This window comes from Triturus cristatus, chromosome 10, assembly GCF_964204655.1.
Source record: "Triturus cristatus chromosome 10, aTriCri1.1, whole genome shotgun sequence".
Taxonomy (NCBI): domain Eukaryota; kingdom Metazoa; phylum Chordata; class Amphibia; order Caudata; family Salamandridae; genus Triturus; species Triturus cristatus.
The window spans coordinates 311,408,970-311,436,353 of NC_140593.1; the positions used below are offsets into that span (position 1 = coordinate 311,408,970).

The following is a 27,384-nucleotide window of genomic DNA, read 5'->3' on the forward strand; positions in this document are numbered from 1 at the left end:
ACTGTGCTTCTGCAATGTCATGCTGTGCTTCTGCAACATCAGAAACAAGCTAAAAACAATGGAATGGAATTTATCCGAGCAAAAGCATGTTTTTCCGATTGAATCATTTTCATACATCACGTTTGTGTTCTTTTTGTTCAGCATTGCCTACCTGAGAATGTGCAGCGCCTTGGAAAGAGTGTGTATGAATGAGGGTGTACAGAGCGTGACTGAGTGTGTTCAAAGTAGGACTGAGTAAGCAAAACTTAGCGGAGGGCGTGTAGAATATATGTAAGTGTGACCAAGGGTGCACAGTGACACGTTTGCAGAGCTTGAATGAAGGCGTGCTTGGAATGGATAAGAGTGCATGCATGTTGCAAGTGGCTTACAGAGCATAGTGGCGCATGGCTGGAGGTGGACAGTAAGAGCAAGGAAATGCAAAGTGGGAATCTTAGGTGTCCTGGATTTTAAAAAAAATGGCAGTAGGAGTTGGGACTTTCTTTTGAATATCATAGAAGTGCCAGCTCCAGAGCTAGCATTATAAACTGGCCCACCTGGCACTTGTCTGGGGTGCCAGGAGATAAGAGGCAGCAAAAAACATAGCGCAAAAAAATCCTTTAACTTACTAGGTGAAATGCATCAGTCGAAACATTTTCACTTGGGGCAAAAACACTAAAGCACCGAGCTTGGCTGGCTCCTTAAGATTGATGTAGGCTCCAGAAAAATGACCCTAATATCTAATAACCCCCTGGTTCCTAAATGCGAAAGTATTAATGACAAAGATATAGGGACTCGTATTCCAAGCGTTACTAATAGTAACATAATCGTCAACAGAAGCACTAGTGTAAATATCAAATGTTTTTGTGTAATGGTAGATGTATTAAACCCGGGCAACCCTGGGTTGTTGGGCCATAGTTTCCGAATTGCAGTGGTATAAACTACAAAAGCACACCGGTTATTAGCACACAAATACCTAAAAGGAGATGTATTAATGCTAGGAAAAGCTCTCGTTACTCCATGGGTTTTGTAATGGTCAGATTGTTAAACGGACGCGATATGATTTCCAAAAGGTGAGAATATTAAGAGGTTCATGGATTATCACTGAATGGATTCTTGGGCCCTGTGAGTAGCGGGTAGTACGGCACCTGCAGGTAATGGGAGCTGCCAGCCGGATCCGCCATCACAGATGGTGAAGGATTACTCAGTATTATTTAGTGGCAATCCCACAGATTTCACGGCGGACAAATCCACACAACCATACCTGAAGAGCTTTGTCCTTGCAGAAATACACATATTTACAGGCTCAGCGTGCAAACACACTCACATATTCCCCACTACATACCCAGTTGCATGTGATCGTGGTAATACTGAGAACCCATGTTACTTGTACAGTGCAAGAGGAACCCTTTGCGTGGTATTACTACCCAATAACCATGGCTATTCATAATGAGGGCCCCATTCACAGGCATATGTATGCTAGATGCTTATAGCGTATTAACCTGTGGTCCCTAATAGTAACACTATTGATGCCAGATGCACAGTGTTGTTAGGTGATGGTTCACTAACTGGAAGATGATTCAAATCAAAGGCACTGGGATTGTTACCTGGGATTTTGCTAATTGTGATGGTAACATCCGCAGTCTCAGCACATGTTATCTATCACCCCATGGTTTTGAGATAAGAGGAGTATAATGCCCAGACAAACAACGGTAACGTATGATCACGGTGCCAGTCAGCGGCGGCTCCTCCACAATGGCGGAGGAGCTTTGCCCGACTGCCTGGCGCAGAGCCAGCAAAGGAAAAATAAAACGATGTTACAGCTTCAGCTTATTTTTCGTTTGCAGGCTCTGAGCTTGTGCAGTGAGGGGCGGGGCAAGGGAGGGGAAGAGGAGTGCTGTGCACTCCCTACGTATGCATATGTGTTTAGCTGCCGTCTCAGGCCGACCAAAACACACATGCGCTCTTAGGTTTCTCCAGTCCAGCTGCATTGAGCAGCTGGGCTGGAGAAACTCCACAGACTCCCTAGCCAGACTGGAGCTTCTTTCCAGCCTGCTCATGTCAATCCCTGTGCTGCTCTGCAGCATGGAGATTGGATTGGAGTCTGTCCCAGGGGCTGCTGGGACCAGAAAGAGGACAGCAGGAGCGACACGGGAGGCGGCCGGCAGCCTCAGGTAATATTTTCTTTTTTTATTATTAGTAACACGCGCCCCCCACGCTCACCCCACACCAAAGAGAGTTCAGTGTTTTTGTAGAAGGTAAACATGTAAATGTGATTTTATTTACCCACAATCTGAAACATACAAGGTGCGATAGGCAGTAGATGGAGACAAAGTTTGAAAAAACATTAACACAATATATCAAGGGGCTGCTTTATAGTTTGATGGAGAGGGCAGCTTTTGCAACAGCGACGCAGTACCCTCTCCACCAAACTCAAGGTCTGCCCACCAGATACACAGTCGGATTGCTCTTAAATATGTCAATGTCAGCAACAGAGACTATGGACGGAGTAAAGGTCATCGAGGGTTTGTCCATTCAAGTGCCAATTCAATTTAGAGTGGTACCAGGCTGTGGGCAAGGGTAGAACCTGGGCCCATCATATTGCATTGTATTGTAATGTATTTATATAGCATTAACTACCCCCGACGAGGTGTTGAAGTGCTTTTTGGCGAGTAGTATGCTACTCCGGAACCCAAAAAGGATTAGTGGTGGATTAGAATAGTGAAATGTGAGTTAATTTGAGCGGTGGACATGTGAGACTGTTAGTTGGATTGAAAAGGATAATGGGAGGATAGAAGAGGGAAGAGTCTAGAACGTGTTTATTGGGAGATCATAGTAGTAAGATGGGGTTTGGGTTGAGTATCTGGAGAGATTGAGGAGGGAAGAATCTCTAGAAATTGATTAGGCAGATCATAGTAGTAAAATGAGTTTTGGGATGAGTCAACAGAGGGATAGGTGAGGGAAGAATTTAGATGGATTGTTTGGGAGATCATAGTATTAAAATGAGGTTTTGGGTGATCCAGGAAGGGATAGAGGGAAGGGTTATTTTTGGGATCTTAGTAGTAGAATGAGGTTTGGGATGAGTCAGAGAGTGGAGGGAGAAATATAAAGAGAGAGGTATAGGGTGAAATATAGGGTAGTGCATTGGAGACAACAATGTTAACACATTCGCAAAGACAATATCTCCTGCACAGGCGAGACCCATCGGCTTTGCCTAAGCTTGTTTTAATTTAACTTTGTCTGCTTGCATTACAGCGAGATCATGGGCCATTTCTACTTCACTCTCAATTATGCCATTTTAGCAGTGCTGTCTTGGAAGGGCGCTCTCTAGTCTTTGCCAGTTGGGATATGTCATCCATCCACGCCCTATTTTAGACTGGCAGCACAGAGAAGCACGCTAAAGGCAAGCCTGTCTGCGTTCCTCTATGCCCAGACCGTGTCCAGGGCCCGGGACACTGCTCAGTCTTTTCCGCAGCCGGTAAGCAAGGACTTAATACTACTGTTAAATGATTTGCACCTGTGTAGCACAGAACCTATCACTTTGAAGTGCCTCACTAAAGCAACCGAATATCTAAGGCACAGCACACACATTGCATCTTTACCCCCGCTCCCTTATCTTCTAGAATTTCAAAGTGAGCTGTATATCATACTTGTCGGAATCCTAGTAGAACATGCATTCCAATCAATGTCTGTTTGATGGTTAATATTTGATATTGATCAAGAGAAGAGGGGCTCTCAGAACAGGGATGGATGAAGAGATAACAATATTCTTCAACGGATGAAATTATTTATCATCATTGGAAGACTGCTGCAATCTGTATGCTTATTATCTTTAAACTTCTTTCTTTGCAGCACAGATAAAGCGAACATAACACCTAAAAGGGTAACCTAGTCGAAACAAAATGACAAGGCATTATTTTACTGCAGAGGACAAGACAAAACATTAATATAAGGAGTTACTAAAGTGTACGTTTATTCATCAAAAATTGATACTCCTTGCATTGACGGTGCGAGTAGGAGTGCACAATTGGTTGTATAAATGGGAACTCTGTGAAATGTGAAGTGAACAAAACATGGTGTAAATAGAATTGAAGGTTGGATTATGCTGCCATCTACTGGCATGTCTGCTGAAGTGCAGTGGCTGTCGGTCAATTTAGAAAGATCATATTCTGCCAATTGTGGATATGAGCTGTCAAATCGCAAGAAGTTTCATCGGGACCACATATATATCACGGTTCTTTACAATGGGAGTGCCTTTACCACATAGCTAATATTTAATTGTAAACATATATAAGTAAGCACACATATTCATACACATGTAAATATTATTACACAATAGCAATCCCCACTGTGTACTTAACTCGTTTCCTTATTAAATGGATTTCTTATTTTCAGGGGCTTAGCCTCCGGGGGAGGTGAGGGTGATTTGCGCTGGGTGGTAGGAATTTTCTGGACCCAAAAGGACCCACTTGTTAAGATAAAAATGTTACCCCATTTCTGTGGCTGTGCCTAGTGAACTCAACAGGAATGGATTAAACCAGGGGCAGCAGAAGTCCCGCAGTCAGTTCCGGTTCAATGACAGCTGCCTGATCTTGTATCCAGTTGTATTCCCCTAATTTCCTGCACTGATTACATTATAATTCATATATTAAATAACTTTAATAAAAAGCAAAAAAAATAATGTAAGGTTTATATTTATATATTAACCTTAACATGTCTATAAATTAAACAAATATATTTTAAATGAGCTTTAAAGTCACCTTACCTTAACATTAAATATGTTATATGTATATGTTCTCAATATCCCTGCAAGATTTTCCATCACGGAAGAGCTAATGGATCTTCATTGTCTTCCTAGGCAGAAATATGCTCTGCTTAAAACCCTTAGTTTCATAACTAAGGATCCCTGTTTTCCGTTTTGATTGATTTTTACAGATAAATACAGACAGAAAAGATTGTGTGTCCTGTGTGTGTTGATTTTTAAAAGCAGAAATATGCAAATAATTTGGGTCTTTTGAGTGACTCTCTAAGCTGAGGATAGCGAATTTCAGACCAACAGCTGTACATATCAGCAGGATGGGGAGGTACAAAGCTCAATGAGATTTGTTTAAATTAATGCATACATGTATTTGTGCTAAAATTAAAAAATTTTGTGAGTCTATTATCTTATTATGTTTGGCTGTGTAATGTGCTAAAACCTGACAGGCATCGAAGAAGGAGTGCGCGTTTATCCATTAAATAAATGTACATATATACAAGTTATCAACTCGGCTGTTCACAAAGCACAAAATAAATATGGATAGATAACAATAGTATGGCCCAAAAAAATGTACATGGATAAATACCGACGGAAGTGTTAAAAAACAAATACCATAGAACCGGGAGCCCTATTCATAACGCATTGCACAATACAGGACATTCTCATCTTAACAGGAAATCTCTTTCGTTATTCGACTCGTGCTTTATGTTCAGCCAGTCCCTTCTTGGCCAGCCCGCCTTGCACTGCGCTGCTGGATTAGGTGGAGGATCTTTCCGATTTTCTGGCTGCAAAAAAAAAAAACGGGTAACAAGCTCCATCTCGGTGTGCGCCAACTGACAGACTTTCCAGCCTTTCCAAAATAACTTACACCTGGCTTTTCAAGAAACCTACCTAGTTTGCTTTAAGTCTGAGAATTTAGTTTTGGCAGTACTAATGTACCTGTAGAGGGTAGCAGTCCGCACATGCAAATCTAAATAACAGAACAAGAATGTGGCCTTCCATTCGGTTCGTTTATCTGACAGTTATTGTAGACTGTGAATCTGAAATAAAATATTGAGGCTAATGCAATCTTTGCTGTTTGGGTTACCGAAGTCTTCAATAAGATTCCCTAGTGTAGAAAAGTGCCCCTTTTTGACATGGTCACCCCCACTTTTTGCCTGGTAAATGATGTGATTTCAACTGAAAAAGCACTAGGTTACTGCTAACCAGGTCCCCAGTGCCAGATCGCCCCAAAACTGTACATATGTATCCCCAATTGGCAATACCTTTAGCACTCTCTATAAGTCCCTAGTAAATGGAACCCATAGTACCTGGGGTACGAAAGAGTGTCCCCAGTGCTGCCACCCTAAGGGACTCTTCACCAAACTCTAAGGGCTGCCATCGCAGGCTGCCTGTTTTGATGCAGATGAAAGTGAAAACACAACATGACACAACACTGTGTCCCAGGTCCCCTAACACTGCATGTAGTATTTGTAAGTCATCCCTACAAAAGGTTTTGCAGCCCTAAGGCAGGGTGCCATATATTACATTAGGACAGATCTGCATGAGCAGATACGCCCCAGCGCTGGTCAGCTCCACTGATGCCAATACAAGTGACCAGTGAAGTAATTCTAAACCATGTGCTGGACACTGGTGAAAACGAGTTTTCCAGCTACCTGATAGCTTCACTGAAAATAGGGATGTTTGGTATCACACATCTCGTATTCACAAACCCACCCTGATTCCAGTGGTAGATTTACGAATACATGTACACACAAGGGATCTTAGAAGTGCCCCCTGAAAACTTAACAGCCTCTGATGTGTTGGCTGACTGGTCTCTACCAGACTGCCAAAACACACAAGATGATGGACGGAATGTTGCACATTGGCAAACATTCACCCCCAGTCACAGATCTGGGTAAAATCCATTGTTATTTTGCTCACCAAGCCACCCCAGTTCAGACATGGCCATATGCAAATCAGCCTTGACCCTGTGCCTCATGGGAACAGTCCAGCCCAAACTGCCAAGCCATGTCTTCCCTGGACCGGAATCAAGCATCCTAGGACCGGTTTTGGGGTTTCACCCCTCTTCAACCAGGATAGCTTGACTCCAGTGCCGTAGTGAGCACGGGACCCACGTCTGGGCATACCCTTCCCACATACGGCGAACAGTAAAACACACAAGATGATGGACGGAATGTTGCACATTGGCGAAACATTCACCCCCCAGTCACAGATCTGGGTTAAATCCATCGTTATTTTGCTCACCACGCCACCCCAGTTCAGACATGGCCATATGCAAATCAGTCTTGACCCTGTGCCTCATGGGAACAGTCCAGAAACAGATTTCTGACCTCCCAGGGTGAGGGCCTTTGCTCTAAGGTCAGAAACAAAGCCTGCACGGGAAGAGGGTATTTACACCCCCCTCCCTCAGGATGACCTGCTGATTAGCATTCCAAAGAAAGGGAGCTTCAAAGAAGCCACCACCTTTGAAATGCAAATCTGGCTCCCTTCACAGGAGAGGAAGTGGCACCTGGACAGGTGGGAAAATTAGTCAGTAAGGTAGCCGTGCCCACCCTCCAGGCTAATACTACCCCTAAGGTGGGCTAACTGAGATGGACACAACTTTTCAGAGTTAGCCATCTTTTTGATGGAAAACTTAGAAACTCTGTGACAGGGTTATGCCCGTTTCCCACAGGAAATGGTCATAAAGGGGGCATAATGACCCTCTGTGACCGGACCGACCCCTATTTGTATGCATTAGGCACCTGACATTGTTTGCACCCCTGTACCTGACCGCCCTAGTACCACTGATGGTGTATTGCTGGTGCTGCCAGCTCACCTTAACTCATGGAGACTGGTCCTGTAAGTCTCTGCAGAGAAATGGTAAACCGCACATGTTTTTCATTCCATAGGTCAACATTGCAGCCTTCAAAAATTACATTGTTGACTGCTTAAAAGCAAAAAAAATTCTATCGCGAAACATACATACCTGATGGTATTGATTCTGGTTGCTAAATATATTACCTACTGGCAGTCGCCAGTAGGTGGTTATAGTTAAGACCTAGTTTCCATAGGAAGAGCGTTTTTTCATTTGGCACGAACTTAGACACGATTTGACGAATCCAAATGAAATTTTCAAAACGAATACAATGCCCACTTCAGCTTCGAGGAGGGGGGGAAGAGGGGGAAAGATGGAGGTGGGGGTCCCGATAAGGGTCACCAATTTCATTTATTTTTTCAAAGAAAAAAAACAATTATGTGCGAGCTCCCGCGCTTCGTCAATTATCGGCCTCCGGGTGGGCCAGGTCTCGGGGCATTTTCAAAATAAAGGAGGAAGGGTACCCCCCCTCCTGGGGCTTATTATGCCCCTGGGACTACCACCTCCACGGGGCTTGATTAATGATAAATGGGGGGGGTCGCTCTTAGACCCCGCCTCATCCCCCGGGGACAACCACCTCCCCGGGGCCATACTCCAAAAAGAAAACCTCAAGGAACCCCACCCCATACTCCCCCACCCCGGGACCACCACTTCCCCGGGGCTGTGCATTCTATGGCAGGGGCCACAGGGCCCACCACATCCGCGGGGCCTTCCACTTTAAAAAATGATCTGGAGGGGCCGGCCGTGCCCCCTCCCGGGTCATTCACTCGACCCAGGGACCACCACCTCCCCAGTAGGGGAGGGGGGAAGACCTTACAATAAGAGTGGAGGGGGCCCCCTCCTGGAGCCAAAGATGGCCCTGGGGATCGTCACCCCCCAGGGTCAGCTCCTATGTTCCGGGGTGCCTACCCTTGGGACATAGCTGTTTATTATGGCTTGGCAGGAGCTTTACCGCTCCCGCCAAGCCATAGAAAACGCAAAAGGTAAGCTACATTGCTTTTACACAGAATATGCTGTATGGTCTTTTCCAGGGTATCCTCATCAATAGTCATAAGCACTGAATATTCCCGCCCATGTGCGGGGACCCCGGAAATAATAAAAATTATAAATGAAAAACACACATATATATATATATATATATATATATATATATATATATATATATATATATTCACTGAAAAAACCATAGGTTTCACACACGTTATAGTTAGGAATTAGCATTTAAAAAACCTTGCAAATTCACTGAAAAAACCATAGGTTTCACACATGTTATAGTTAGCGGAAATTTTACTGATAAAAAACCAGTGAAATTGCCCCGTTATAGTTAGTGCTGGCAACTATAACTCACGCGACCGCAATCCTCTGCTGATGCTAATACTGTATTTAGACACTTATTTGCCCATGTCTTCTTCCATACATTTTTAGCTATACATATATTACAAATATTTTTTTTTCATAAAGACACATATGTCATCAGCAGAAGATTGCGGTCGCGTGAGTTATAGTTGCCAGCACTAACTATAACGGGGCAATTTCACTGGTTTTTTATCAGTAAAATTTCCGCTAACTATAACATGTGTGAAACCTATGGTTTTTTCAGTGAATTTGCAAGGTTTTTTAAATGCTAATTCCTAACTATAACGTGTGTGAAACCTATGGTTTTTTCAGTGAATTTGTACGGTTTTTTAAATGCTAAGTTACTTTACGCCATTCGAGGCGTGCGCGCCCACTTAACGCAGTTCGTTCCGTGCACGGTTTTTATCAACTTTAATAAGCCCTGTACATTTGGTGGCCTTCGGCCACCAAAAGCACAGGGGGTGGGGTCAATGTGGATAGTGTTTTTTTTATTTCGATTTTATAATTTCATGTTGCCAAAATTTAGTTTTTTTTACCTATTAATAAGCCCTGTACATTTGGTGGCCTCCGGCCACCAAAAGCACAGGGGGTGGGGTAAGTGTGGATAGTGTTTTTTTTTTTTCTTTTTTTTTTACCGTACGCTTACGGTAAGCGTACGGTAAGCGTACTCGGCGAAATTGCCGAAAAAAAAATAAAACCGTTTTTGCTCTTGGGGGATGTTTGGGGACTCCCTCAACATGACTGTGTGGGAGGGAGTTGTCAAAAATGCCCGTAACATGTTTTTGGGCATCAAGTTTGAGAAATAACTCTCAATGCGAGAGACAAAATGGCGGACGCCGCTTCCTGGTTTCGGCCGATTCGAATGTTTACTAAGATCTAAGAGCCAATCAGAATCGCGCTCGCGCACGCCACCGTACGCTTACGGTAAGCGTACGGTAAGCGTACCGTAAGCGGGCTCAGATATATATATTGATTTAAAGGCTATTTTCTCAGAATCTACTGAACAGATTAACACCAAACCTACAAAAGGCACTTCCTTGACCTAGGGACTACCTCTCTGCCAAATTTCTAGTAATTCTGTTCAGCCGTTCGGGCTGTAGCTCGTTCTAAAGGTCCTATGGAAAAATGCATGGGAAAAACGCGTTTTGGGACCCCCCTTTTATCTCAGCCCCCGCTTGACGAATCCCCCCGAGACTTTCAGGGTAGGAGCGGAGCGTAGCGCCCCACCTATTTTGAGAAATTCGCGAGGATTCATCGACCGGCGCCAAAGTTATTCAAAATAGAATGTTGAGGTTTTCCTATGGAAAAGGGGTCCTAACTATAACTACCTACTGGCGACCGCCAGTAGGTAATATATACACAGCTCTGTATATGTATAAACACATATTTTTTCCAAACCAATGCAGCCCCCATAGTAGGCTAGACAATGTAATAATAATGAATGTAAACATTCCCAGATAGATATAAATATCTAAATAGACACCATAGGTATACAAATGCACCTAAAAACCTTGTTTTTTGTTTTTTTTAATGAGACAAACCTGATGAGAAAGGAAAACAAACACTGTGCCAAACACAGATAAAAAAAACATTGTTAGCCTGCAGGTTGCATTGTAATACAATACCATAGAGACTGAAAAGCCTTGTACTGATCAAAACTGGCACCGTGCCTTAAAGGCAGCTCTGATCCCAAGATCCCATCATGCCTCAGGGGTGACAGTTGGGTCAGTTGTTCTTTCCGGCTCCTTCAGTCAGGACCCTGGAATTCAGCGCTCTTCTTTTTTGACTTTCTAGTCAAGAACTTACCAATTTTTGGTGATTTTTTGCTTCATTCAAAATATTCTCCTGTTTGGTGAAGCATTTACTGACTTTCGACAGATTTTTTACTTTTTTCTGTCAAAAATGCCTTCCTTGTTCGTGGCCTGTCCATCCTGTGGTAAAAAGAAGGCTACTTCGGATACACATGATGTGTGTATCATTTGTCTACCTGACACACAGTCTCCTGCTTCCTGTCGTCATTGTAAAAACCTTTCAAAGAGGACTTTGAAAGAAAGGGAGAGGATTAGGCTTTATGGCCTTTCTGAGATGCGGTCGCAAGACCCGGCGGCGAAACGCAGACGTTCGTCGTCGAAAGCATCGCCGTCGAGAAAGCATCAATCGGCGTCAAAGGAGAAGCATCACTGTTCGGCGGAAGTCGACGTCGAGGGAAAGGCACAGATGGTCACCGAAGTGAGCAGCGACGTCGAGGCGAAGATTGACGTCGAGAGAAAAGCACAGGCGATCGTCGTCGAAGCAAGGATCGACGTTGAGGCAGACGCCTCCGTTGGGATAGACGTCGAGGCAGGCGCCTCCGTCGACAAAAGAATCCATGACGCCAAAACAGCCATCCACGGCGAGGATACAGACGTCGAGGCGAAGTTCCCCGTCTGGTTCTAGGCCTCCGTCCAGGATAAGCCCTCCGTCGACGTCGAGGCACGACTCATCGCCGTTTATCCAGTCGGCGTCGAAGTCTCGATCTCCGGCGATAGGCTTATCGCCGTCGAGACAGTCCTCCGCTGTGGGGCTTCAGGAGACGTCAGGACTTAGATCGACGTCCAGGTCAGCGTCGAGACGGAGGTCTCCGCATAGAGAGACTTCAAGGCAAAGATCTCCACCTGATGTGGCATCGGAGCATGGTTCAGCGTCTAGGTCTCCACCTATTTCCATTTCGCCATCGGCTTCCGCAGGATCAGGATCTCCTCTGTCTCCTTCAAGATCCAGATCCCCAGAAGTGGTGAATTCTTCTTCAGGTACTCTTTCCCCAGTAGAGCATCCTAGACCAGCAGAAACTCAATTGGGAGCGTCACCGCCAATCCAAAGGCAGGAAGAGGGACGTCTTCCGGGACAAAGTCCCCCCAGATTTCTACTGGAGTCCATACCACCACGTATACCTTCTATGGCACATGCAGTGAGCATTTCCTTGGCTAGATTGAGGAACCTTGCCCAACCAAGGAGACCAGCAAGTTCTCATTCTCGGCAAAAAGATTATGGACGACGCTCTCGTTCACGTTCGTCCAGGAGAAGATCGAGATTCACTTCTCGCAGAAGAGAGGCGGTGCGATCTGAGAAACGAAGGCATAGGTCTCCTACATCTTCATCCAGTCGTTCCTCCAAGAGAAGTTATCCCCCACACTGTCATATACGCCACCATCTCGAGTTTCTCCAGTGGATGACATCAGCACATTTCATGAGGTTTTGTGCAGGGGAGCGGCCAAGTTGAACATTCCTATGCCTGTTCAGGAAACCACTTCCTCAGTCATCTTTGAGACCCTTCATGAAAGGACGGCAGCTCGTCCACTGTTGCCTCTGGTTCCTGGGTTGCTAAAACCAGTGATGGATGTTTTCCTAAAGCCGGCTACCATCAAGTCGGCTCCGGCAAGAATCCTTAAAAAATATCGTCCCGCTCCAGAGGATCCTCTGTTTCTCAAGGCTGATCCTTCTCCTGATTCTGTAATCACGGCGGCCGCTAGAAAAACACACTCAGTGGCGTTGTTGTCTACAGTCCCTGCGGACAAGGAGAGCAAGACGCAAGATTCTTGGGGTAGAAGAGTATGCGGATCGGCCGCTTCCAACTTAAAGGTTGCTAGTGCCTCAGAGCTCTTAGGGCGCTACGACAGAGCGCTTTGGGATTCTCTCCAAAGATTCGCAGACAGACTTCCTCAGGAGGATAGGAAGGATTTTAAGGAGATCCTGCAGGAGGGCAGCTTGGTTTTCAATCAAGTTATAAGTGCGGCAGCAGACGGAGCTACTCTGGCAGCTCACTCCTACGCCAATGGCATTTTGGCCAGAAGATCCTCTTGGCTGAGGTTAACGGCTCTTACACCTGAGGCTCAAGCTAGGATTCTCAACCTACCTTTTTCTGGAACTTCTCTTTTTGGCTCACACACAGACGACGAGAGGGCTCGAATGAAATCAGAGCTTGAAACCATGAAAGCTATGGGCCTGGAGAAGAGGAAGGAGTTCTGCCGTCGTAAGGGATCTGACAGGCGTACCATCCAACAGAGGGTTCACAACCCTCATTGGCAAAAGAACCAAGACCAGCAAGGGCAGAAAAAGCAGCAATTCCAGTCTCGTCGATCATCAAGAGGACGAAGGGAATAACCGCCAATCCAACAGCGGTAACAAAGCTCAAGGCAAACAATGATCGATCGTTTCCTCCAACGCCGTCCACCGCTCCAGTGGGAGGAAGTATTTCACAACATCTTCAAGAGTGGCAAAACATTACCAGAGACAAGTGGGTTCTAACTACACTGCGACATGGATACTCTCTTCATTTCCAGAGTCTTCCTCCCTCAATCCACCCAGTGCATTCGAATCGTCAGCTCAAGATGCTACGGGAGGAGGTGGCTACCCTTCTTCTAAAATCGGCCATAGAAAGGGTTCCGAGAGCACAGAGAGGGAGAGGAGTCTACTCCAGGTATTTTCTAATACAGAAAAGAGGTCCAAAAACAGAGTTCAGACCCATCATGGATTTACGAACACTCAAACAAACATATCAAAAAAGAGAAGTTTTGCATGTTAGCATTCCACCAAATATATCCACATCTCCGTCGAGGCGATTGGATGTGTTCGCTGGACCTACAAGATGCGTACTTTCATATACCCATCTGCCAACGTCATCGGAGATACCTGAGATTTGTGGTTGGAACCTCCCCCTACCAGTTCAAGGTTCTACCATTTGGCCTGAAATCAGCACCTCGAGTGTTCACAAAGTGCATGGTGGTGGTAGCTGCTGCCCTGAGGCGCGCAGGAGTCTTCGTCTACCCCTATCTAGACGATTGGTTACTAAAAGGTCCATCACCCCAGAGTGTAAGCTCACAGCTGACACGCTGTCTAAATCTGTGTCACCGATTGGGGCTCCGGGTGAAATACAAAAAATCCACCCTCAAACCAACGCAAAGGATACACTACCTAGGAGCACTTATAGATTCCGAAGTAGGAAAAGTGTTTCCTTCGGAGGAGAGACAGTTATCCCTCGCTCAAAAAGGCAAACTTATCATGGTCAACAATCTGTCTACAGCGTGAGGTTAAGAATGCGTCCTCTCCAACAGGATCTAGAGGACAAATGGGACCAAAAGACTTCTCTTTGGGAGGACAAGGTGTGTCTTTCAACAACAGCCAGCCAGTCGATCAGGTGGTGGATGAGTCCGATCAATCTACGGGTTGGAATTCCTTTTCATCAAGAACCCCCATCGCAAACATTGATCACCGACGCATAGCTCCAAGGGTGGGGCGCGCATCTGGGGACTCTGCAGACCCAAGGGCTTTGGTCCAGCAGCGAGCAGCTAGATCATATCAACATGCTAGAGCTCAGGGCAGTCCATCTCGCCCTCAAAGCTTTTTTGCCCTCAATCAGAACGAGTTCCATTATAGTACAAACGGACAACACCACCACGATGTACTACCTAAACAAGCAGGGAGGTACTCGTTCCAGGACTCTATCGCTGGAGGCTCAATCCCTATGGCACTGGATCCTGGCAAGGAACATTTCCATAATGGCGGTACACCTGCCAGGCGAGCTCAACGTTCAAGTGGACTCGCTCAGTCGGCATTTTCAAGATCCAGAGGACTGGGTCCTCAACAACGAGGTGCTAGAGGACATTTTCGAGGAGTGGGGCCGTCCGCAAATAGATCTCTTCGCGGACGAAAGCAACACAAAATGCCGAGGCTTCGCCTCAAGGTACTATCGACCAGGGTCAATGGGGAATGCCCTTTTGATCGACTGGTCAATGACATTTGTGTACGCCTTTCCTCCTCTTCCGCTAATCCCGAAAGTGGTGACCGAGCTGCAACACTCAGCCACCAAGATGATCTTGATAGCACCGGACTGGCCGAGGCAGTGGTGGTACCCAGATCTCTTTTCATCTATCGATCCGCCCGCACAGGCGTCTGCCGTGCAGGCCGGACTTGCTAACCAAGATGCAGGGGAGGATTTACCATCCCAACCTTCCCTCGCTGAGCTTTACAGCATGGCTCCTGAAGTCCTCCAGTATGGCCATTTAGACCTTCCTCAGGAATGTATGACCATATTGAAGGAAGCGAGGAGACCTTCTACAAGGCACTCATACTTCTGTAAGTGTAAGAGATTTTACATATGGTGTATTCAAAATCAATATAACCCTACAAAAGGTCAAGATGAAGTGATTCTACCTTATCTACTTCACTTAGCCAAGGCAGGATTGAAATTTTCCTCCATCAAAGTGCACCTGGCGGCCATTACGCCCTATAGGCGCTCTCCCTCTCAGTTTTCATTCCTTAAACTACAAGTGGTGAAGGACTTTTTGCAGGGCCTCAAAAAGGTTTACCCCCCCAATAAGGCCTCCCTCGCCTCCTTGGGAGCTGAACCTGGTTCTTTCAAAGCTTATGAGTCCACCTTCCGAACCCATACACAAGGCTACATTACAGCACCTTACGTGGAAAGCAGCCTTCTTGGTAGCTATTATCTCAGCACGTAGGGTGAGTGAGATACGAGCCCTTTGCTCAAAAGAACCCTACACGGGTTTTCACCTTACACGGTTTTTCACCTTAATAGAGTGGTTATGAGGACTCATCCATCTTTTTTACCTAAAGTGGTGTCCGATTTTCATGTAAATCAGACTATCTCGCTACCAACTTTCTTTCCCAACCCCTCCTCGCCAGCTGAGAGGGCGTTACATTCTTTGGATCTTAAGCGAGTTCTCAAATTCTACCTGGATAAATCTAAGACTAGCAGAAAGTCTGACCAACTGTTTGTAAACTATGTGCTGTCCGTACAGGTTTTGCAGCATCTAAACGATCTATTGCCAGATGGATTGTGTCAAGCATTAAATTGGCTTACCAACTAGCTCAAAAACCGTTGTGGCCTCTACCTAGGGCACATTCCACAAGAGGAAAAGCGGCTACTGCTGCGTTTCTCAATAATGTCCCACTCTCCGAGATCTGTAAAGCAGCTACTTGGAGATCTGTCCATACATTCACGAGACATTATTGTCTGGACTCGGACACCAGAGCGGACACTCAAGTAGGGCAAGCCTCCTTGAGGAACCTGTTCAACAACTGACTATCTCGGTTGTTTTTTCATTTCAGTACAGTTCTCATTTGCCTGCAGGTGGAAGGTGGGCTCGCTATTCTATTCAGTGCTTATGACGATTGACGAGGATCCCCTGGAAGAGAAGGATAAGTTACTTACCTGTAATCCTATTTCTCTTCCAGGGGTATCCTCATCAAAGTCATAAGCAACCCACCCGCCTCCCCAGGTAAATGAGAGGATTCTATTCTTAAATCTGAAAGAAGTACATCTTTGGGTCTAGACCTACGGGTCCCGCAAAGAACAACTGACCCAACTGTCACCCCTGAGGCATGATGGGATCTTGGGATCAGAGCTGCCTTAAAGGCACGGTGCCAGTTTTTATCTGTACAAGGCTTTTCAGTCTCTATGGTATTGTATTACAATGCAGCCTAACAATGTTTTTTATCTGTGTTTGGCACAGTGTTTGTTTTCCTTTCTCATGCGGTTTGTCTCATTAAAAAAAAAAAAAAAAGATTTTAGGTGCATTTGTATACCTATGGTGTCTATTTAGATATTTATATCTATCTGGGAATGTTTACATTCATTATTATTACATTGTCTAGCCTACTATGGGGGCTGCATTGGTTTGGAAAAAATATGTGTTTATACATATACAGAGCTGTATATATATGTGTTTTTCATATATAATTTTTATTATTTCCGGGGTCCCCGCACATGGGCAGGAATATTCAGTGCTTATGACTTTGATGAGGATACCCCTGGAAGAGAACTAGGATTACAGGTAAGTAACTTATCCTTCAGCAGCACCCTCGGTGTAAAAGCAGTGTAGACTCCTGCAGGAGGCAGAGAGCCAGCAGGGACTGCGGGGGCCTTCGGACTCCCTCCGTGGTTCCCCATCTGTGCTGAGTGGGTGCCCTGGGTGGGACTAAGGCACCCACAATAGAGGCCAGGCCCCGGGGATGGGGTCCCCAGGGCCAAAATCGGTCCAGAAAGGGGGGAGGTGGGAACGTTCGGCCCTCCTTCCTTTAATTGAAAAGAAAAAAAAAAAAAAACAGAAAAGGCCGGGTGCACGGCGCCCTCCCCGATTGAAAAAAAGACGTGCTCCTGGGGTCGAAAACGAATGCGGCCCCTCTCCCCTTATAAATAAAGGGGAAAAAAACGGTAGCCACCCCTTTTCTCGGCCACTCTGCAAACGCGCCCCCTGGCACACTGCCTGTTAAGGGGAAGAAATCCCGTTGGCTCTAGAGGGTACTTTGGGGCCAACAAGCCCTCCTGTTACCTCCAGTATGTCCGACACAGCAGGACATTATAGTTAGGAAATAGAATTTGAAAAACATTAGAAATTCACTAAGGTTACAGGGTTGTTATTGTTAGGAAATAAAATTTAAAACAAATTTGAAATTCACTGAAAAAAAAAACCAAAGGTTACAGGGACGTTATAGTTGGGCTCAGATTTCACTGATACAAAATCAGTGAAATTCAGCAGTTATAGTTACCTGAGCTAACTATAACTTACGCCCCCGAAATGCACTGCTTAGGGCATCACATATTATATCACTCATGACATGGTCAGTGACATCAATGAGGACATCATCCACAGAACCACTCACACCCCCACTCAAACCCCCATACAACCTCCTGTATGCCCACTCACATACCCACCCGACCCCTCAAATACCCATTCACAGACCCATGACAGTTCTCACACACCCACTCACTCCTTCATAGAGCCACTCACACTCATACAGCCACTCACACAACCAGTCACTCATCCATACAGCCACTCACACACCACACTCAGCCATACAGCTACCCACTTATTCACCTAGTCATTCACACACCCACTCACCCATACAGCCTCTCAACACACCCACTAACTCACCCATACAAGCACTCAGATACCTACACAATCACTTACATACCCAATTACACACCCATACAAGCACTCACACATCCGCTCACTCACCAATACAGCCACTCACACACCAACTCACTTAACCAAACACCCACTCAAACATCCATTCACTCACCCATAAAGCCACTTGCACACCCAATCACTCACTCATACAGCCATTCACACCGCCACTCACTCACCCATACAGCCACTGACATACCACTCACTCACGAATACAGCCACTCACACAGCATCCCACTCACCCACACAGCTACTCACACACCCACTTTACACCAATACAGTCACTCATACACAAGGATAGTCACATTGTACTCACATAATATAAGTTAGAAGTAGAACCACTCAGTAGTAGTGCACCTAGTTTACACATTTTACTTTTGTAGTAGGTTAGTATATATGAACTCACACTTACACTCACTAGATGATGTCATCAATGATGTCATTTTAGATGTCATCAGTGATGTCACTGACCATGTCATGAGTGATGTAATATGCGACGTCGTAGTCCGTGCACTGCAGGGGCTTAAGTTCTAGTTAGCTCAGGTAACTATACCTGCTGAATTTCACTGGTTTTGTACAAGTGGAATCTGAGCCTAACTATAACGTCCCTATGAAGGAACGTGGCCAGGCTACTGATCAAGATGTCAGTGTAGCTCTGTAGCTCCACCGGATCGCCCGACATCCTGGCTCTATCCGCCTGAAAAGAGAGCTATATTGCCCACCTACAGATGTCACAGGCACTGGAGTACACTGTGGAGCAGACGATCCCGCTCCGGGTGTCGAAGGACCGCTTGGAGCCTGAGTATCGACGGTGTGACCCGTCTGCCTCACCCTTCATGTCTCCTGCTCTGGATCGGCAGACATGAAACAGATCTCCAAAAATTGCCTCTGGTCCCCAACACAACTCACAGCCTGCGGCTCCCGATTTCCCCAGCGGCTCGAGTGAATGCCCCCGATCTGGAGAAAATAGGTGAGAGGAGGCCGGGCTGACGTGAGGACCCTAGCTACAGACGGCCCGGAAACAGCCGGTCAGAAGATCCGGGCATCGCCACGCCTGTTGGCTTCTGGTGTTTGCTCCAGCGCCAGGCCAGCTACACCCTCGAAGGCCCCGCGGTGTCAAGGGCCGCGGGTGAGCCTAGGGGCCAGCCTCCAGGCCAGGCCAGGTGGCATGCCGGGGAGCCGGGGCATGGGTGGTGTTACCTTCAGCGCAAAAGAGAGTTGGTGCCACGGCTGTGCAACTGCTACTGCACAGCGAGGGGCTTGGTCTGCCCCTGGTGTTGTAGATGACAATGGTGCATTGAAAACTAGACGCTGCACCTTTTTCACCAGCTAGCAGATCCATGGGAGATAAGTGAAGAGAGCTCCGCAACCCCATTATTGCTAACAACGTGGCACCCATTGCTGCCTCTGCACTACTTTCGCCCCCGATTTTAGACACCATAGACCCACCATTGTACCCACACTCGGAAACACTTGACGGCTGTGTGTTTCAGGGCTGTGGCCATATTGGTGGAGTATTGCACATGTCATGGTGCGGTAAGACCTCAAGCGGAGGGGGGGTGGTCTACTTCAATTTCCTAAAACCACTGGCCAAGCGTCGTTATCCACTTACAACATGGCTGAGGGAGGTGTGGAGAGATCTGGATCTGATGCCTTTATGGCGGAATTGCGAGCAGGTTTTAGATCCTTGGATGGCCGATTTGACTTCTTAGAAAAATGGCTTGATACTATGGGGGCACGCCTTGCTGTTCACGAACGGTGATTAGACACTGCAGAGGGTACGGTCTCTGACCTAGAGGATGGAGCAGCGCAGTCTGTTAAATGGTTGGACCGCTTGGAGAAAATTGTGAAGACCGTCGCAATGAAAAATGATTTAAAAGCGAGAAGTAGACGTAATATTCTACATATTCTGGGTGTTGGAGTCCACGAATACTGGCAAGAAGGACCTGTTCGTGGAGACCTTGCTCACAGATCTGTTTGGCAAAAAAGGCATTCACGCCATCTTTTTTGGTTGAGCGAGCACATCGTTCACCTGGTCCTCGTCTTGGCCAGGGTTTCCCAGCTAGACCTATCATCGCTCGACTATTAAACCTTTGCGACTGCGACACTGGTTTGCGACTGGCACAGGAGGCGAGGTCTTTGACCTGGCAAGGTTCTACAATTTCGCTCTTTCCTGACTTTACGGCAATGGTTCAGGAGGCTCGGAGGAAGTTTGTGGGTGTGAAGGCCACTCTGAGAAACCTGGGTCTAAAATATGGCATGCGTTACCCGGCTCGTTTGAGAGTCGACGCAGCGGGGAAATCTCGAGTGTTTGAAACGCCAACAGCCGTTCAGGAATTCTGTCGAGACTTCAAAAGTGTCAGGGGCTCACAGGGTGGGCTCACTACTGACATGTCTCCATTGCATAGTGGCTCGGCGGCAAGTGTTGAATTGTTCACTTCGGACTGATTGGCATCAAAGCATGTTACTTGGTGGGATTTATATTCTCTTCTTATTTTCTCCTCTTTTCGGGGTGGGTGTTGAGTCTTTGCACAATCGTTTTAGTGACCGTTAATGAATTCATGAGTCGAGCGAATCGACGAGGCGTTGCCCCCCCCCCCCCCCCCCCCCTGGTGTGTACCACCACTTGATGGGTTCATGGTTTCAAATGTATACGTTTGAACAATATTCCTCATTTTGTGGAGTGTTTGATGTTGCATGTTTTATATCCTCCAAGGGGAAATGTCCTCGCGATTGGGTATGCAGGGATAAGTGGTGGGAGGGGATTCTACGTAGCTTAAATAATTATTTACCAGGCTTTCGTCACCATCGGTACACATGGCACACAATTCCGCATACTACACAGTTGGATGTGATGTTTTTCACGATCACACATGATTCTATGTTGAAACACACCGATATGTCACTCCTTACTTGGAAAGTCAGAGGGTTGAATGATACTAGGAAATGCAAACAAGTTTTACATTACCTGCAGAGATACAAGATAGGCATTGCAGCGGCCGGCCCTGGTGGTTGTAGACCCTTGTTTGTATTTTATTGTGTGCTAACGGTTTCGAATAAAAAATTTCAACAAAAAAAAAGATAGGCATTGCATTTCTTCAGGAAACTCACCTGCCTAAGGCTACGGCTCAGTCCTTCGCTTTATCTTGGGGCCCTCACTGATACTTCGCCAGCTACAGCTCTTATGCTGGGAAGCAGCTATACTTATTCACAAACATCTCCCCTTTCAACACTTAACAACAAGAGCGGACTGCAAGGGCCGCTATGTTATTGTGGTGGGACATCTTATGGGGCTTTTATTAGTCTGTACGCTCCGAATATTGACGATCCAGATTTATTCAGGGCAATACATCTGCAAATGTTACAGCTAGACACAGACCACATATGTATGGGGGGGGGGCGACTTTAATCTTTTTTTAGATCCGGTACGGGATGGTACGTAAACGGCAGCTGACAAAGCGCCGCGCTTGCCGTACCTTATTAGAATTTGTGCTGAGCTGAATTTATTAGTTGTCTAGAGCTACTCTCACCCTGGGGAATTAGCATACATGCATTACTCAGGCCCGCACCACACCTGGACGCGGCTAGACTACTAGCTGATGTCCCCTTCCCTGGTTGCTTGCTTCAGGGAGATCCAGCATCTGCCCAGATCACTTTCGGATCACTCACCGGTGGTCCTGTCCCTCAGATTTTCCAGACCAGAGGGGTGTGAGGCTGTACTTTTAGACACGGAAAAGGCATTTGACTCTCTGGAGTGGCCCTTTTTCCTAGCAATTATGAGAAAGATGGGTATGCCAAAGGGTTTCATGGAGCTTACTGCACTTCTTTACAGCTCACCCACAGCTAGACTTAGATTGAATGGCATGCTCTCCTAACCATTTAATTTGACCCGGGGCACGCGGCAGGGTTGCCCGCTGTCGCCTCTTCTTTTCATAATAGCACTAGACCCATTGGTAAGACACCTGCAGGAGCAGCACTTGCATCGAGGTTTCCAATTCACTCCTGGGCCACTGTTGATATCACTTTATGCAGACGATGTCATTCTGTACATTCGTAGACCACAGGAAAATCTCGACCCTTAATTAGAGAAGTTATCTGATTTGGGGCCATTTCGGGCTTAGCTATTAACTGGAGTAAATCTGAGATATTCCCATTAACCCCCAGTACAATTAAATGGGACTGTGAATATCCACTAACATGGCGCGATGACACCACTAAGCATTTGGGAATTCATCTGCACAAGGAAGCAGACCAGGTCATAAGACTGAATTACGGACCAGCAATACACACCTTAGAACAACAGGTAGACTGCTGGACTAAACTTTCTCTCTCACTAGCCAGCAGAGTTTCCCTTATTAAAATGGTTGTACTTCCCAGGTTCTTGTACCTGTTCCAGAACACACCAATTCCACTCCCTAACAAAAGAAAATTAACACTACGCTCGCAACTCATTAGGCTTGCATGGGGTGGTAAAACCGCAAGGGTTAGAAGGCACACATTAACTCTCCCATATGAAAGAGGAGGTCTGGGGGTCCCAAATTTCCAAATATACTACTTGGTGGCGCAGTGTAGTTTTGCGTATTCATGGTACCACCCAGATACCCGCATACCTTACTCCGAGTTGGAGGCTGACTCTGTAAGTCCAGCCCCACTAAATACTGTACTTCCCAAGGGCTTCCCCAGAGACCCGGTTGATACCCAAACCGTCTCCACGACTAGCTGGGCGTTGCGGAAGCTAGCTATGGTTACCGGGGAACATAAATTATACTACTCAGCTATTCCACTCGCAAAACAACCCATGGGTGCCCATTACTGTAGAAAAAATAGTTCAGAAGACACTCACTACATACTCATTACTTACCTGTGGCGATCTGTTCCCAGGTGGGCAGATGTTCCACCTGGCAGAAGATGATAGATTCCGCAATGTGCCTTTCATGGACTGATCCATACTGAACAGACTGCGCTTTACCCTTAGAGTATTATTGCTTGGATTCCCCGTAGAGCCAGACTCCTATTTGCCATTGACGATGCTGATTACGAGTGCAAAGGAGGATCATTTAGTCTCAAAACTGTACAAAACGTCTATGTCAATGATAACAGCTAGGGACACAAATATCTGTGATGCCTGGGAACAGGACTTAGGCCATCCTATAGATGACGCACAATGGGCCTTCTGTTGTTCGCAGATCAAAGAGGTCTCTCTGAACAGCAGGCATAAACTGCTACATTTCAAGTTTTTGTGGAGGGCATACATGTCTCCAGCGAAGCTACACTCCTACGATCACACGAGACTGCACACGTGCCCCAAATGTGGGACACACTACGCAGACTTTGCCCACATGAATTGGAACTGTGTGAAAGTGGCTAATTATTGGAGGGCGATCTATGTGGTACTCAGCCGGATGACTGGGCTAGACCTCCAGCCTACCCCTCAGATAGCCCTGCTGGGGTACGTGCGAAATATCCCTAAGCAACTTCGTTGATACATATCAATTGCATTATTATTAGCCAAAAGGGAAATAGCTGTAGCCTGGGGAAGCAAGCGTACCCCTATTGTTAAAGCTTGGATACTAACAGTGATATATATTCCTCCACACTGCCGGTCACATCTAGACCCAGAGATATTTGGAGACCCTTGCAAGCATATCTGTTAGAAATTGAACAATCCTCCCCAACCCTCTCCCAGGCTGGAAAAATCCCCATGGGAGTGGGATGAAGATCTTCTCAAAGTACTCTCAATTCTTTGATGATACACTGCAAGCTTATTGTTATTGTGTAACTTGGAGAGATTATCATGCATGGAGTTGATGACAGGACTCTATAAGGTCAAGTAGATTACATTGTATGTTGTATTATTTCCTTTAATTCGCCGTCTAATTGTGGAAGTGTGCCAGGCGATTGTCTTTGATATGTGTCGAAAATGGTAAATAAAGTTTAAAAAAACAAAATACTATAATGTCCCTGTAACCTTTGTTTTTTTCAGTGAATACATTTATATATATATTTTTTTTTTTTTAAACAAATACCCTGGAGCTTTACGGGACGCACTCAGCAACAGGCTCACCATACGGCTTTCCAGTGACAACTCGCCTTGTATTTAAGAAAGGTGATCGCCTGACGCGTTTGAGCCATTTTACCCCTTAATCATAGGCTGCTCAGCACAAGTGGATTCGAATTGCTCGTCCTTTTAATTAATATTTTTGCATGCCAGTGATTGGTTCTTTTCCCTCAGTGGGCGGGGTTACTGTCCTAGTGACAACAGTGCATGATGGAACTTAAAGTCCAATGGAAAGCTGCAACATTGATACCCTCAGTAGGCTTGTTACCTTTAAAGCAAAGTATCTCCTTAGTAGGATCCTAAATACAAAGGCAAGTTAATTTTGTCTAGCTCGCTGCGCTGTACCAGCTGGAAATAGTTTCCAGCCGCAGCCTCTCGAAGGATGGTGCAGTCCTGTCATGACGGGGCCGTCGTGTAAATCAACTGAAACCAAATGCCCTGGAGCTTTACAGGAGGCACTCAGCAACGGGCCCACCATACGGCTTTCCAGTGACAACTCGCCTTGTATTTAAGAAATGTGATCGCCTGACGCGTTTCGGGGCCATTTTACCCCTTAATCATAGGCTGCTCAGCACAAGTGGATTCAAATTGCTCTTCCCTTTAATTAATATTTTTGCATGCCAGTAATTGGTTCTTTTCCGTCAATGGGCGTGGTTATTGTCTTAGCGACACAACAGTGCATGATGGAACTTAAAGTCACTGAAAAGCCGTATGGTGGGCCCGTTGCCGAGTGCGTCCTGTAAAGCTCCAGGGCATTTGGTTAAAAAAAAAATAAGATAGATAGATACGTGTTATTTTTCTAAATTGGTGTGGAGCTCCTCATTGTGTTGAATGCATAATTTATTTACTATTTGTGTGCATTTGTGAATGTCTAACACTCCCCTCCGATAAGCCTAACCCCTAGAACAGCATCTGGGGATTGCTAGAGCATGCCCCTATCCAGTTATAAGGGAACCCCTGGACTCTTTTCACAATACATCTCATTTTTATATATATCACATAAAGAGCCAGCTTACTAAACTGGTTACATATTTCTACAAGACAACATTGTGTTATGAGCCTTTGAGCAAGCAATTAGTCTAACAAAATTTGTTTTTAATTCAGGGGGATGATATACGATACGCAAGTGGGTAGCAATGTGCAGTGAGAGAAAGAGTGATATTTTGATTCAGAGGTAGTGGACGTGATAGATACTACGGCCCTGCAAGGGTAGTGCTAAGAATTTGTGGTACTCACAGAGACAATAAATTGTAACACACTCAATGAAAGCAGTTGAGACGAACAAGAAAATTTTAACTTTTTTTAATATAAATATTTAGACCGAGAACTTCGGGTACAAGGTAAGTGCTTTTCATAATACGAGAAAATCACAGTAAATGTAATATTTACAGTTGTGCGCAACTACATTTCCTATTGAAGGAAAAAGGCAAGTGGGAAATCTATGCAATACAGTTACTTTTTTGTGGTTCACCTTTTGGAATTGGAAGGTTCAGGGGCTAAAGTCCAAAGTTCCAAGGCCAAATTCTCCAGCGCGTCCTTGGTTTCACGGGGAGCAAGGATCAAAGGGACTTTGTAGCTGGTGCAATATGAAGTCGGGGTGGTCACCTGTAAAAGCAAAGCAAAGGAGGTCTTGTAGGCAAGCCCAAGGACTCTCAAGAGACAGTCAAGGTCGCAAGGGCTCTGGGGCCACGGGAGCACAGCGGCTATGAAGATGCCCTGGCCGGTCGGGCTCGGTACAGTGAAGATGTGCAGCTGGGCAATGGCACCTTGAAGCAAACATTCTGGAGCTGCTGGGCCACTGCTGAGGTGGATCTCTAGAGTCCAGGTGTCACTCGTCAGGTACTGGCTCGTTGTGGAGTTGGAGTCTGCGTGGATCGGTTTCGTAGGTTTTTGCACCAGGGGGTCCGGTACCCCAGGTAATCGTGCTGTTCAGCTCCAGTGGGTCCTGGGGCCTCAAGACTTGGTGCAGAGGCCGAGCTGACCCTCCAGATCAAGTGTATCTTCCGCCGGTACTCTGAGATGTTGGTCAGCTGGGGAGCTGGACAAAGCTGGACCAGACTTTGCTGTTTTGAGACCTGTGGCTGACGGGAGATAGCTCCTCTATCTCAAGGGAGTTCATTGGCAATTTGCAAAGTGCTTATGACCCTCTGGGGCTTGTGGAGGCCACACAGTGGCAAGACCAGTTGGAGGATGTCGACTTGAGTTCTGTGGCGGCAGGCAGGATTTTGTACCCAAAGTCCACCACAAGGTCTGCAGTTCTCGATCCAACAGTGTTTCTTTGTTCGTCTTCTTCTTGTGTCTGTGGATAATCACTCGAGGGTCTAGGTATACCACCTAAATACTAGATTTAGGGGCGTTTACCAGGGAGTGACAAGCAGTGGCCAATAGGCCCCTTACCTGGGGTGTCTACAGCCTCTATTATGCCCACCTCCTGTGGGAGGAGGACATAGCCCTAGCTCTGACTGGCGAAATCCCACTATCTTCAACATAGTGGGCACTGAAAAATTTACTTCACCTTGCCTCCAGCATCTCAGGGGTAGCGTTGGCAGAGGAGGGTAATCCTTCAACTCTTTCTTTATTTTCCCAACTGTCTTCCCGCCAAAAGGAGGTGAGGACAGGAGGGGGGGCTGCTCCTTCTATCAGAAAAGGATGGGGTCATGTTACAAAGGTGGCAAGGTCTTTATAGCTTCCTGCCACGGATGTCTGTTCCTGACCGGGGATGGTGTGAACACCTCTGCCCAGGGGCTGGCATTGTTCTCGATGTCTGAGCGCGCAGCCACTCACCCAATGAGGTCAGAACTCTGACTGGTGGTGACAGGCTGGCTTAGACCAGTCGGAGATCACACTATGGGTTGGTAGGTTTCAGGGTACCTCTCTAAAGGGTCCTCGTGGTGTAATTATTAATAAATCTGACACTGGAATCAGTGAAGGTTTATTAAGACAAGATGTTTGCTAGCAAACATCCCAGGACTCAGTGAAGCATCATGGAGCTGGAGAACTTGTAACGATGAGTGTCCAGCCCTTGTACTTTCCATGGCTTCCCTGTTCACTTACAGTATCCAAGATTCAATATGGATATTGCAGAGAAATATCTGCACATGCAGATATGTCCTTAAATGAGATATAGTACACCCAACTTTAGCACTAGAAGACCTGATTCAGGAGTGGCTTACCTATATCCCATGCAGTGTCTCTGGGCATGGCACACAGGGATTTGTGACAATAACAATAGAGGCCAAGTACCCCTGGTACCTTGGACTCAGTGTTCACTGCTTGCGAATGTATCTCCAATATAAATCAAAAATATTCTAACTTGGGGGAGGAGCCTAGCGCGCAACCAAGATGGCTGCATAGGCACAGGGCTCCCGAGGGCCTCCACAACCTCCCACGTCTATCCTGAATGTATCCTGAT

At 46.2% G+C, this 27,384-nt stretch overlaps 1 protein-coding gene across 5 annotated transcripts in view; it reads right to left on the reverse strand.

Annotated features, from left to right (window-relative positions):
- The window catches only part of SLC25A40 (solute carrier family 25 member 40), a 366,440-nt gene that overhangs the window by 310,680 nt on the left and 28,376 nt on the right, over positions 1 to 27,384 (reverse strand). For 2 of the 5 annotated variants that reach the window (XM_085631327.1, XM_085631326.1), the window contains exon 3: positions 5,348 to 5,520. The exons of the other annotated variants lie outside the window; for them this stretch is intronic. The gene's annotated coding sequence lies outside the window, so the exon portion shown is untranslated. The remainder of the gene's footprint in view (positions 1 to 5,347; positions 5,521 to 27,384) is intronic. 5 annotated transcript variants of the gene reach the window in all.